The sequence below is a fragment of the Leptopilina boulardi genome, unplaced genomic scaffold, assembly GCF_019393585.1.
Source record: "Leptopilina boulardi isolate dan_hultmark-lab unplaced genomic scaffold, ZJU_Lbou_2.1 LbouV2_310, whole genome shotgun sequence".
In the NCBI taxonomy this organism is placed as follows: domain Eukaryota; kingdom Metazoa; phylum Arthropoda; class Insecta; order Hymenoptera; family Figitidae; genus Leptopilina; species Leptopilina boulardi.
The window spans coordinates 1,879,012-1,891,712 of NW_026137875.1; the positions used below are offsets into that span (position 1 = coordinate 1,879,012).

At 23.6% G+C, this 12,701-nt stretch overlaps 1 protein-coding gene across 1 annotated transcript in view; it reads left to right on the forward strand.

Moving 5' to 3' along the window:
• The first annotated feature begins 1,239 nt into the window (after positions 1 to 1,239).
• The window catches only part of LOC127283791 (UDP-glucosyltransferase 2-like), a 59,423-nt gene continuing 47,961 nt past the window's right edge, over positions 1,240 to 12,701 (forward strand). Inside the window, exon 1 of the mRNA XM_051308887.1 lies at positions 1,240 to 1,682. The gene's annotated coding sequence lies outside the window, so the exon portion shown is untranslated. The remainder of the gene's footprint in view (positions 1,683 to 12,701) is intronic.

Below are 12,701 nucleotides of genomic sequence, written 5' to 3' on the forward strand. Positions count from 1 at the left end.
AACTAAATATTTGAAATATAATTTGTAATAAATCTGTAATAAAAATTACAATATTTTTTATACACATTTTAAAGATTTATAAATGAAGTTAAATTTTAAAAATGTTTATGCAAAATATATAAACATGTAGCTTCAGATGTGCGAACTATTATACTGACACACTGCACATCTGAAGCTACATGTTTATATATTTTGCATAAACATTTTTAAAATTTAACTTCATTTATAAATCGTTAAAATGTGTATAAAAAATATTGTAATTTTTATTACAGATTTATTACAAATTATATTTCAAATATTTAGTTCGATAAAATATTTTTTTGTCAACGGTACATTGTTTGTCAAATTAAAAACCTTTTGCAGCTATGAAATCCTACTTATCCTTTAAATACCTTAACATTTATTAGACTGCTTAAAAAAATACAAACAAAACGAGTCAACTCAAATAAATCTGTAACTTAGTTTTTAGTAAAAAAATTTTTTTTTTAAAATGGTATATTTCAAAAAGCCCTCCGCCGATTTTTTTCTTTTTTGTCTTAAAATAATGCTAAAAAAATATAAATTCAGAATCAACAAAAAAATTTAGAGTTACTGAAAGTTTGAATAAAATTTAGTTCAGGCCAACCGTGGGTCCAAGATGTCTTGAATTGAATGTGGCCCTAGCCGTGTGTAAAAATCGCAACTTTTGTAAAATAATTTAACACTTTTTCAATTTATGTACGATTATAAAATAAATTGAAGTTTTTTAAATTTAATTAAATTCAAATTCGATAAAATATGAGTTTTACAACGTTGAAAATACGTATAGTTAATTTTCATGAAATCTTTCTGATAAACTGAATCAACAATAATAATTAAAAATATATATACCAAAATTTTTTTTTAATTTCAGAGCTAAATAAATATATCGATTCGTAAAAAAAATAAAATAATAAAAATTTTTTATTTGGCAAAAGAAAAATAAACATATTAGTAAAATAAATTTTATTTGATTATCGCATGAATCTAAATTTCTCCGCTATTCAATCACTATAATGAAAGACTAATATCGTGAAAAATGATCGTAAAATATAATAAAACAATGAATGATCACATTTTAATAAAGGAAAAGTGATTATATTATAACAAACGTATCATTTCGCGACAAAAGATCCTCTAAAGAAAATAAAATGGTGGGAGTGAACTCTCTCTCTCTTAAACCCAGCTGATCGTTAAAGTCTGAACTGGTCAGTCAAACTTTCACGTTCTGCGATATTCGAACTTTATATCAAAAAGAGCGCAAAAATTTTTTTTTTTTCCACCTCAAAAAGTGCACTTCACAAATTCGCGAATATAATTAATTGAATAATTACATACAATTAATCACTCGTGTTAATTCTTATTGTAGACTTTTTAAAAAAAAAAACAAAAATCCTCAATCTTCATGAGAGAAATTTTGCAAAGTATCGAAGAGTACTTTCTCCACTTTGCAGCAAATAATCATAATTTCTTTTCAATAATAAAAGTGAATCTCAGTGGAAGCATTCATTTCTATATATCACCGTCAATATATACATATATATATATCTATGTATGTTTTCAAAACGTTTGAATTCGTTCTTTATGAAAAATAAACATAATTTTTTATTCTTTTTTGAAAATGTGAACTCGAATAATAAAATTGGATTTTTACTGAATTGCTGGTGAGCATATTACTTACGTTAATTAAACATTTAAATATCCTCTTGAAAAATCGCATTTGAGAAATGCTTTTTTTTAATTTAAAATTTATTTTATAAAGCAAATTGATATATTTCAATATTTTCTTTTCGAAGGTTAATTTAATTAACTTCTTTCACATTTATTTACATTTATATATAAATTTATGTATTTTTTTTATTTTTTATGCGACTTTTACATTATACATTGCATTAATTTTTTATTAATAATTAATAATCATAATTATTTATTATACTTTTTATATTTTAAATTATTATTATTTATTATTTTTATTATTATTATTATTATTATTATTATTATTGTTTTAAATATTATTATTATTATATAATTATTTATTAATATTTTGTAATTAATTTTGTGTCTTATTAAAAAATGCAATGTGCTTTTATAAATCTGGGATTTTTCCAATCAAAAATTGTTCGGTTTTTTTTTTTCTTTCTTTTTCAAATAGAGATGTAAAGTCATGTCAATATTCCCAATAAAGTTCTTCAATATTATAAATATATGTGGAATCAAATACATTTTCAATATTCTTCTACATATTTATTTTTTCATTCTGATCAAAGTATTTTTGCTTTTATATAAGTGAACCTATAACGTCAATATAAATATATGTAGGGATATTATTAAAAAAGCATCACAAATAAAAGATGTAAAAAAACATGAATTTAATCTTTAAAAAGAATTGTAATTCAAATATATATTATTTCTCCATAATATTTCTATTTAAACATATATATATATATATATATATTTAGAATTATATGATTATTTTTTTATCTGCTTATTTGAGAATAATAATTATACTTCCACTCTAATATTATTTTCACAGAAAATTAAAAGGTATTAAAATAAGCTGCAACGCTGATTATTTTAATCCAATTTTGTTTATTTTAATACCAAAATAAATTAAAATAAGCAAAATTGGATTAAAATAATAAGCGTTGCAGCTTATTTTAATGCCTTTTAATTTTCTGTGTTGTTCAATATAAAAGAATTTAAATTTAAATTTAAATTCTTTAACAAATAAATTATTGAATATATGTTTTTTTTAGTTAAAACTTTATTTCTACAATAATAATTCTTATAATTATTATTTAAAAAAATAATGCATTTTAAATACCTAGTTAATAATAATAATAATAATAATAATAATAATAATAATATCATTATTTTTTTAATTTAATTAATAAAGTAAAAATTATTGATAATCGCAAATAATAATTAAAAAATAATTAACTAATTAAATGTAAAATAAATATTAAAAATTAATTAATAACAATATAACATAAAAATATAACAATAAATAATAATAATAATAATAATAATAATAATAATAATAATAATAATAATAATAATAATAATAATGATAAAAATTAAATTATGATTATTATTTATTTTTCACTACATCAGAATTAAAATCTAATTTAAAAAAGTACCAAAAAAAGTAAGAAACATTTTGATAGATTGTTAATATTTTCAAATTTTTTATTTTTTTTCTGCAAATTTTTAATATATATATTGTAAAGAACCTTTATCATAAAAAAAAGTCACGTAAATAATTTATTTTGGAAAATTGACAAGAGCTTGTTGATGTATATTAAAAGAAAAGTGAATAAACAATTAATTAAATTTTTAATTAAATAATTCGTTAGTATGTGTACTATATATTTCATTTCGTTCTTTAACCAGTATTGTTTAAAAAAAAAAATTAAAAATAAGATTTTTTTCAAAATTTTTTAATAATTTTATTTTTTCAGAATTTCAATATATATTTTTTTAAATCTTGGTTAAAAGAACAATATAGTTTATTAAGTGTTTATAATGTCTATATAAAAATAATATTAATGTTACATTAAATGTTTCATGTCTCATTGATATCGTTATTTCGTTTAGCCTGTTATATGAACCGAAAAAATTAGACCTCACTTTAGTAAAAGTTACTTATCCAGAACTCGTATTTGTATATATATACTACATGTAAATACAAGAATAACTGGTAACGCAATATTAAAATTTTTTTTATAAACATTTATATATTGATTACAAAAAATCGATCGGGGTAATTTTACCCATAAAATGATATTTTTTTATTTAACACATTTTTAAAATTCAAAATAAAAAAAAAACAAAAATTTCAACTACTCAGCGTTATGATGTCAACGTACTTTTGAAGAGTTCCCATAAGTTGGACGAGAAAAAAAAAATTTTTGCCGGAGTTACAGAAATTTAAATTACTTAATATATTATCCCCGTGGTTGGGGCAATTATACTCAACAAAAGTATATTAAAAATTAATTTAAAAGATGCACTACTCTCTAAATCTGAATTAGTAAAAATGTTTACTAATTTAAATTAGTGACTCACTTTTTGCTTTAGAATTAGTTAAATTTTACTAATTGTTAGTAAAAGTTACTATTATAATTAGTAAAATTTTACTAATTGAGAAGCAAAAAGTGAGTCACTAATTCAAATTAGTAAACTTTTTTACTAATTCAGATTTAGAGAGTATAATTACTGCAACAAAAATTTTCCAAAAATAATTAACTTTAAAAACTGAGTATAATTACCCCGAAAAAAAATTTATTGGTTTGCATAATTGTTTTATTACTTTAACTAATTAGTTTGTTGGAATAACTATTTAATTAGTTACCTTACTAACGAAATGATTAGGCTGATTATAACTAAATGCTAACAGTATATAACTAACACCGTCCGACAAAATTCAATTTTTTTTTTTTGACCCACAAAAAAATCCAACATTTTCAGAAACTAGGACCAAAAAAAATTACCCGTATCTGGCCGTTTTGTTAGATCAAGTCGTTTGTGGTTTTTAGAGGTAAAAACAACCCCTAAATAAAAAGTGACAAGATTTCTTTTTAAAATTATTAATTTTTTATAAAACTTGGTATCAGGGGGTTTTCGGGGTCGATAATTATTAATCTGATATCAGATTTTCAAAATTCAAAATGGCGGATCCAATATGGCGGTCAAAATTTTAAGAAGTTATTAATTTTTTATAAAATTTGGTATCTAGGGGTTTTTAGGGTCGCTGATGTTGAATCTGATGTTAAATTTTCAAAATTCAAAATGTCGGATATAAAATAAAAAATTAATAACTTTTTAAAAATTTGATTGCCATATTGGATACGCCATTTTAAACTTTGAAAATCTGACATCAGATTAATAACACAGCCCCACAAAAAAAAAGTGTCGTGCGCGGCAGACCAGACTAGTCATTTCCCATGTATTTTGACGCGCTGAACACGAATCCGAAGTCCGTTTTGCTCCATCACGTCAGGATTTTTTTCTAACCTCCAAAAACCTGTCGGATTTTGAGAGGTGGGCTATTTTTTTAAAAAATTGATGGATTTACTTCAAAATTGGTATCTAAGGGTTTTTTGGGTCGCTGATGACGAATTTGAAGTTAGATTTTCAAAATTCAAAATGGCGGCTCCAATATGGCGGACAAATTTTGTAAAAATTGATGGATTTACTTCAAACTTGATATCTACGGGTTTTTTGGGTCGCTGATTACGAATCTGAAGTTAGATTTTCAAAATTTAAAATGGCGGCTCCAATATGGCGGACGAATTTTGTAAAAATTGATGGATTTACTTCAAACTTGGTATCTTGGGGTTTTTTGGGTCGCTGATTACGAATCTAAAGTTAGATTTTCAAAACTAGAAATGGAAATTCTTATATACATAAGTAAGGTATTTACGTCTTTTTATGGTAGCGCACTCTTTTGTCCTCAAAGGATCTGTGTAATGGTTTTCTTTTCAAATTGGTGCCTCCAGGTACAATATCCCTTTTCAGCATCCAACAGTAGTTGGCCATCATATTTACATCCCATCTTCCTTGATAACGACGCTCAAAATCTTTCAGATCTTGATTGAATCGTTCTCCTTGTTCTTCACTGTAATCTCTCAAATTTTCAGGGAATTGATCCCGATGCGAGTCTAAGTAATGCAACTTTATGCTCATTAAGCATCCTAACTTACCAAAGTTTTTAATCATATCACTAACTATTTGCTCCCAATTTTCACTCTTGTGATTACCCAAAAATTTTCGACAACATCTTTGAAACTAAGCCATGCGGCTTTCTCCTTTTTATTCATCTTGGTGATAAATTGCTCATCTTTTAACAATTTGCGAATACGTGGTCCGTCGAAAACCCCTTCTTTTAGTTTCGCATCAGAGATTTCTGGAAACTTTTGTTACAGGTATTTGAAACAGTTTCCTTTTTTATCTAAGGCTTTGACAAACTGTTTAATTGCTCCTAGTTTCGTGTGTAAGGGCGGAATTATCACCTTTGAAGGGTCGATATCGTCCGCCATATTGAAGCCGCCATTTTAAATTTTGAAAATCTAACTTTAGATTCGTAATCAGCGACCCAAAAAACCCCTAGATACCAAGTTTGAAGTAAATCCATCAATTTTTACAAAATTCGTCCGCCATATTGGAGCCGCCATTTTGAATTTTGAAAATCTTAATTCAAATTCTTCATCAGCGACCCAAAAAACCCCTAGATACCAATTTTGAAGTAAATCCATCAATTTTTTAAAAAAATAGCCTACCTCTCAAAATCCGACAGGTTTTTGGAGGTTAGAAAAAAATCCTGACGTGATGGAGCAAAACGGACTTCGGATTCGTGTTCAGCGCGTCAAAATACATGGGAAATGACTAGTCTGGTCTGCCGCGCACGACACTTTTTTTTTTTGTGGGGCTGTGTAATCAGTGACCCCGAAAACCCCCGGATACCAAGTTTTATAAAATATTAATAATTTTGAAAAGATATCTTTTCATTTAGGGGTTGTTTTCACCTCTAAAAACTACAAACGACTTGATTTAGTAAAACGACCAGACACGGGTATTTTTTTTTTGGGTCCTAGTTTCCGAAAATGTTGGATTTTTTTGTGGGTCAAAAATCGTGACGCACGGTGTAATATAAATAAGGAAAAATACTCTTACTAACGAAATGGTAATCGCAACCAATCGTTTCTCTGAGTGAGATTTTTCATTTGTCATAATTATTTTTGAGTCGAATATTTATTTGTCAGAATTTTTATTTGCTCGAATTTTCATTTAACATATAATAGGCATTTTAAAGAATTTTTATTAGGAAGAATTTAATTGCATAAAATTTTCTTTTAGATGAATTTTCATTTGTTCAAAGTATTATTTGGTATAATTTTCATATAACCGTTTTTTCATACTAAAGAATTTTTACTTAACCGAAAAATTATTTAACCCTTGCGTGCCTGAGTTGGGTACCTCGGATCCAGACAATTTGCTTTTTCATCTTCTTCTATTTAAGAAATTTTTTTTCTCAAAATCGTTATCAAATTGAATAAGCTGATGCTATAACGTACATTTAAAAAAAGAAGGAAAATTTTTTTTTTTAATGTAAAACTCTTTCTAGTACATTATTTTATAGCTCTTATGTACGTAGTTGACTGAGCTGGGTCCCTCGGACCCAGAGATTTTGTTTCATGTACTTCAACATATTCGCTTAAAAATATAGTTACTCGAGGGCTTTCTGGGTCGCTGATTACGAATCCGGTGACCATTTTTCAAAATTTAAAATGGCCGATCCAATATGGCGGAAGAATTTTTAAAAAATCGTTCGGTATCGCTTGAAAATCATTACTCGGGGGTTTTTGGGGTTGCTGATTACAAATCTGATGTTATTTTTTTTAAATTCAAAATGGCGGAACCAATATGGCGGATATATATATATATTTTTTTTTTTTTGACAGATTTACTTAAAACTCGTTATTCAGGGGTTTTCAAGGTCGCCAATTACGAATCTGATATTAGTAAATTGTATTGATTTTTAATTTTCCTGTCCGCCATATTGGATCCTACATTTTAAATTTTGAAAAACTTACATCAGATTCGAAATCAACGACCCTGAAAACCCCCGAGTAACGATTTTTAAGAGAGTCCGAACGATTATTTAAAAATTCGTCTGCTATATTGGATCCGCCATTTTGAATTTTGAAAAACGGTTACCGGATTCTTCATCAGTGACCCCAAAAACCCCCGAGTAAAGATTTTTAAGCAAATATGTTTAATAATTTATTTTTTAAAAATTTGTCCGCCATATTGGATCCGTCATTTTGAATTTTGAAAAACTGACTTTAAATTTACAATCAGCGACCCCGAAAACCTAAGAATACCCAGTAAAACTTAAATTAAATTAATTAGGGGAATAGTGTCAGGGTTGGACACAGTTTTGGTTTTTTGTTTATAAATATTTTGTTTAGATAAATTCATTCAATTGTTTAGATTTATTACATAAAAAAAATTTTTTATATAGAAAGGCAGATATCGAGTAAAAAGTTACAGAGAAAGAAAGTAAAAGTAAAAAAAAAAATTATCCAGAAAACTTAAAATATTTATTAGAATATAGTTACCAATATATATATATATACATTTCCCTATATATACAGCAGGGAAAGTTATATATGTAGCTATTAATATGTTATAGCTGCGTTTAAGAAATAAATCTTCTTTTGTGTGTATATGTATATAAGAAATAGCAGTGAAAATGCAGAGATAAAGAATATTAAAGAAAAATATAAAACTTACACCTTTGGATGAAAAAAAAAATTCTTTTAATGTGTTTCAATAATTTTCTTGTTCCTCTTTTTATATATATCTACAAAAAATTTATTTTTATACAAAATAAAATTAGAAGCATAATATAATGTCATAAAAAATATTTTATATTTAAATTTTATTGTTTTAGATCATCTTTTCCATTATATCTAGAAATTCAATAAAGAACTTATATATATATATAGAGAGAGAGATAATTTTATCTTTCTTTCATCTTTTATCTTCTATATAATAATGACTTTTTATAGTGATAGTGTAACAGAATTGATTCTGAAATTGCTATATACAAGCAAAAAAAAAAAAAAAAAAAAAAAAACACATTTTTCTTGCGTTTAAAAGAAGGAAAAGTTAATCAAATATAAAAGTCTTCAAAGCTATTTCACAAAAAAAATAATTAATACAATAATTATTTTCTCTGGCATAAAATATTTTTATCAAATTTTTAGATCGATAATTATTTAATTACAAAGTATCTTTTATTATTATTTTAAAAAGAATTTTGAAAGCCAAAAAAATGTTTATAGTTAAAAGATGTTTTTTGTTTGATGTATTTTTATATTATTTGATATATATTTTAATTTATATTTATACTTATACTTTATAGTATAATTATTTTAATTTTATTATTATTATTATTATTATTATTATTATTATTATTATTATTTTATTATTTTCTATAACATTATATAATATTGTATAATACAAATTAAATTCTCTTTTGATAATAATAGAAAATAAAAAAAAATCCCACTCTTTTGGAGTGGATCCAAGAAATTTAATCGAAAATCTTATTTGCTCTCAGCTAATTGAAAAAGTGATAAAGTGAAAAATTAATGAAAAGATATATATTCAAAGCATATATAAACATCAAAACCATTAAAAAATTTCTATTAACATATAATGGGATTTATCTGCATAAAATAGATCAAAAGTGAGATACTTGACTTTTATATTTCACATATAGGACACCAAAAAAAAAAAAAATTTATTTGATTTAAATAATATTATTAGTTATTATATATTACTATTATTATTAATAATAATATTCAAAATACTTAACCTCATTAAATATAAAAAAAAATATTTAAATTTTAACTGACTCATGGAAAAAAAGATTTACCTGGAACAATGAAAGCTTTCACTAGAATATAGCAAAAAATTTTAATTGTTTTAGTTAAATATTTCACTATTTTAATAAAATTTTTCGCTATTCCAAGTGAAGTTTATTTTCCGCAAAATTAAAAAAGTAAGTTGAATATTTTTGAATTTTTAGTCGCTCAAGTTATAAAAGCAACCAAATTAAATAAGAGAATATATAAAAAGATGTATATATTACGGTTTCTGTTAGTTTTTTTTTATTTATTGTAAATCACGTTTATGCTCTGCATACATATAAGTTTATAAATGATTTATATAAATTTTTAAAAGCATTCATCATTTTTTTTCTAGTAACTTTACTTTTAAAAAAGTTTAAGTAAAACTTAAAAAGTGTAGAAAAAATGAATATATATTTATCTTATCTTACTGCATTAATAATAATAATAATTATTATTATAATAAAAAAATAATAATGATAATAATAAAATAATAAATAATAATATAAAAAATATTTACAAATAGGTAATACATTTGATTCAATAAAAGATATTCTATTTTGGTAAAAATGAAAATTATGTTTAAAAACTTTATTCTTAAGTTAAAAATATAAGACAAATTTTAAAAAATGTATAAATTTGCAAATTATAAGGATTGTCCAAGGGGTGGTGCGCGATAACGGGATTTTTTTTATCAAATCTTATATGCATAAAAGATATAGGATTGTAATCCAAAGAAAATAAAATTTAAGTTTTCCAAACTTGAAGAAAAGCCATTTGTTATCTATATTATTAATAGATTTATTTATTTTAAAAAGTTGTAAAAATGCGTAATTGTATAAATATTTTATTTAAAAAAAAACTTAATAGAAAAATTTCTAAAAAAATAATTAAGAAAATGTAGTCATGAGTGCACCATTTTTTGTTTTTCATGTATAAATTTTATTGGAGTAAATAATTAACTAACTTTGATTACACCATTGAATAGACACAGGCTTTTTAAACCGATTTAATCTAAAGGTTCTGGGATTTTCTTCTTGATTTCGATTCTAGATTATAAATACATCATTTTTCAATAAAAATGAAAATCTTTCGTGGAACCGTTTTTGAGAAAAGTCGATTTGAAAATTCAAAATTACAAAAACTCAACTTTTCTTCAAGAAATATTTACTTAAGAAAAAATTTCATCTGATAGAATTTGTAGATATTAAAAAAAGGATTTTTTTTGTTTTTACCAATTTCCTCTGCAATTAATAATTTACTAGAAAAACGAAAAAAATAATATAATGACAGGTTTATTACGTCCTGCCGCCGTCAGATGGCGGAAGCATGCAGGGAACACAAAGGAAAAAAAGAGGGCCCTATGACTACATTCTTCTACTTCCTAAATTGACATAAAGAACAAACTCAAAATTTAATAAATTGGACTCATTTAAAAATATTGTCGATGACAATTCTTAAAAATCAAATTACTTTTAATATTTTAAACTTTGTAATTCATAAATTGTTATACAATATTTAATTTAAAATTTAGTTTAAAACCATTTTTATCTCAACTTTATTTTTGTTTATTAAATTTTATTTTTCAAATTTTATAAATTTTACTTAACTTTTTATTCCCTTACGAGAAGAATTTAAAAATTTATATATTCATCAATGGAATTAAATTTTTCACTCAATTCTATAGTAAACCTTAATCCTAAAATTTCATCTTTTAAAGTGAAAATTGTATAGCTTGAAAGTTTAATAAATATTTTGCCCTACATGAGGATTACAAATTCCTAAAATATGAGCTCGCAGAAAATAATAGGGATTGAACTTTTTACTTATTAACATATAAATATTATATGCGCGCAGGAATATTATATTGCAAATGCGTATTCTTTGACAATTTAAAGCAGCTTTAATTAAAAAAAATTTTCAATTTTTAAATAAATAATTATAATTACATAAACAAAGTAATAACAAAAAAAATGTTTTTAAAAAAATACTTCTTCTAATGAAGAATTCAATGCAAATTTTTTATCTCAAAAATATTGCTTGCAATATTTATATTGATAAAAAATTTTATTTTTTAAGTTAAAGAACAAAAACTGTTTAATTTACAGCAGATAAAATTATTTTAAACATTAACAAAAAAGTATAAAAAATATTAATTAAATTTTTTTTTATATTTTCCAAAATATTTGCATTAATAAATTATAACAATTTTTTGACTTAGACAACGATTTATACTCCAAGGTCTAGGAAGTCAGTAAGAAAAATTGGCGTTCATATCGAACGTCAAAGCTCGAAACCTATATAAGTCATATTTTCAAAATTTTTTTGTTATTTGATTATTTTAGGTTTAATCAGGACACATGAGTATGTTCTAAAAATCATTAATTAGAATTTTCATTTTATGGAATTTCGTTTGTCATAATTAGTTTTGAGCCGAATTTTAATTTTCTTGAATTAGTATTTTGCAAAATTTTCATCAAAACGATTTTCTATATTACAGAATATTTATAATTTTCGGTTAATAAAAATTCTGTAATATAAAAAATCGGTTTGATGAAAATTCTGCAAAATATTAATTCGAACAAATAAAAATTCGACTCAAAAATTTATTATGACAAATGAAATATCATAAAATGAAAATTTTAACTAATGTTATATAGAACATATTCATGTGTCTCATTTAATTTCAATGCCACACTTATTTCTGTTAAATTTGGAAATGAAATTTTTTATAGCTTTCTATATTACCGACCGGTTAAAGATTGCCAAATGCTGAAATTTTGCATCGAAATAATATCAAAACATAACCTCAATCATAGATATATTTTGTTCAAGAATTATAATAATTATCTGGGCACAACTCTTGAACAGAGTAAATCCATAATTGTGGTTTATTCTAATTTTATAAACTGAAAAAAATATTTTATTCCAATAATCGGTTACTTGATTTTTATCAAATAATTATTTATTTATATCAAATAATTTTAATATGAGTCAATTAAATGATATTTGTTTTAAATACAAAAATTATTGGTTCAAATACAATTTATTTTTTTTTCAGGTACAAAATAAATACTAAATAAAAATCTTATAAAATGTATTTTAATTTATTAAAAAAAGACGTTGTCACGCTCAAAAATTCTACGTCCGTGTAATAAATACAGATACCACTTTAATTTTTTTTCTTTTATTAAAGAAAATATCATTCTATCACAATAGGAAAAAGTTGCTTTGTAATATCATTAAATAATCTTATAATTA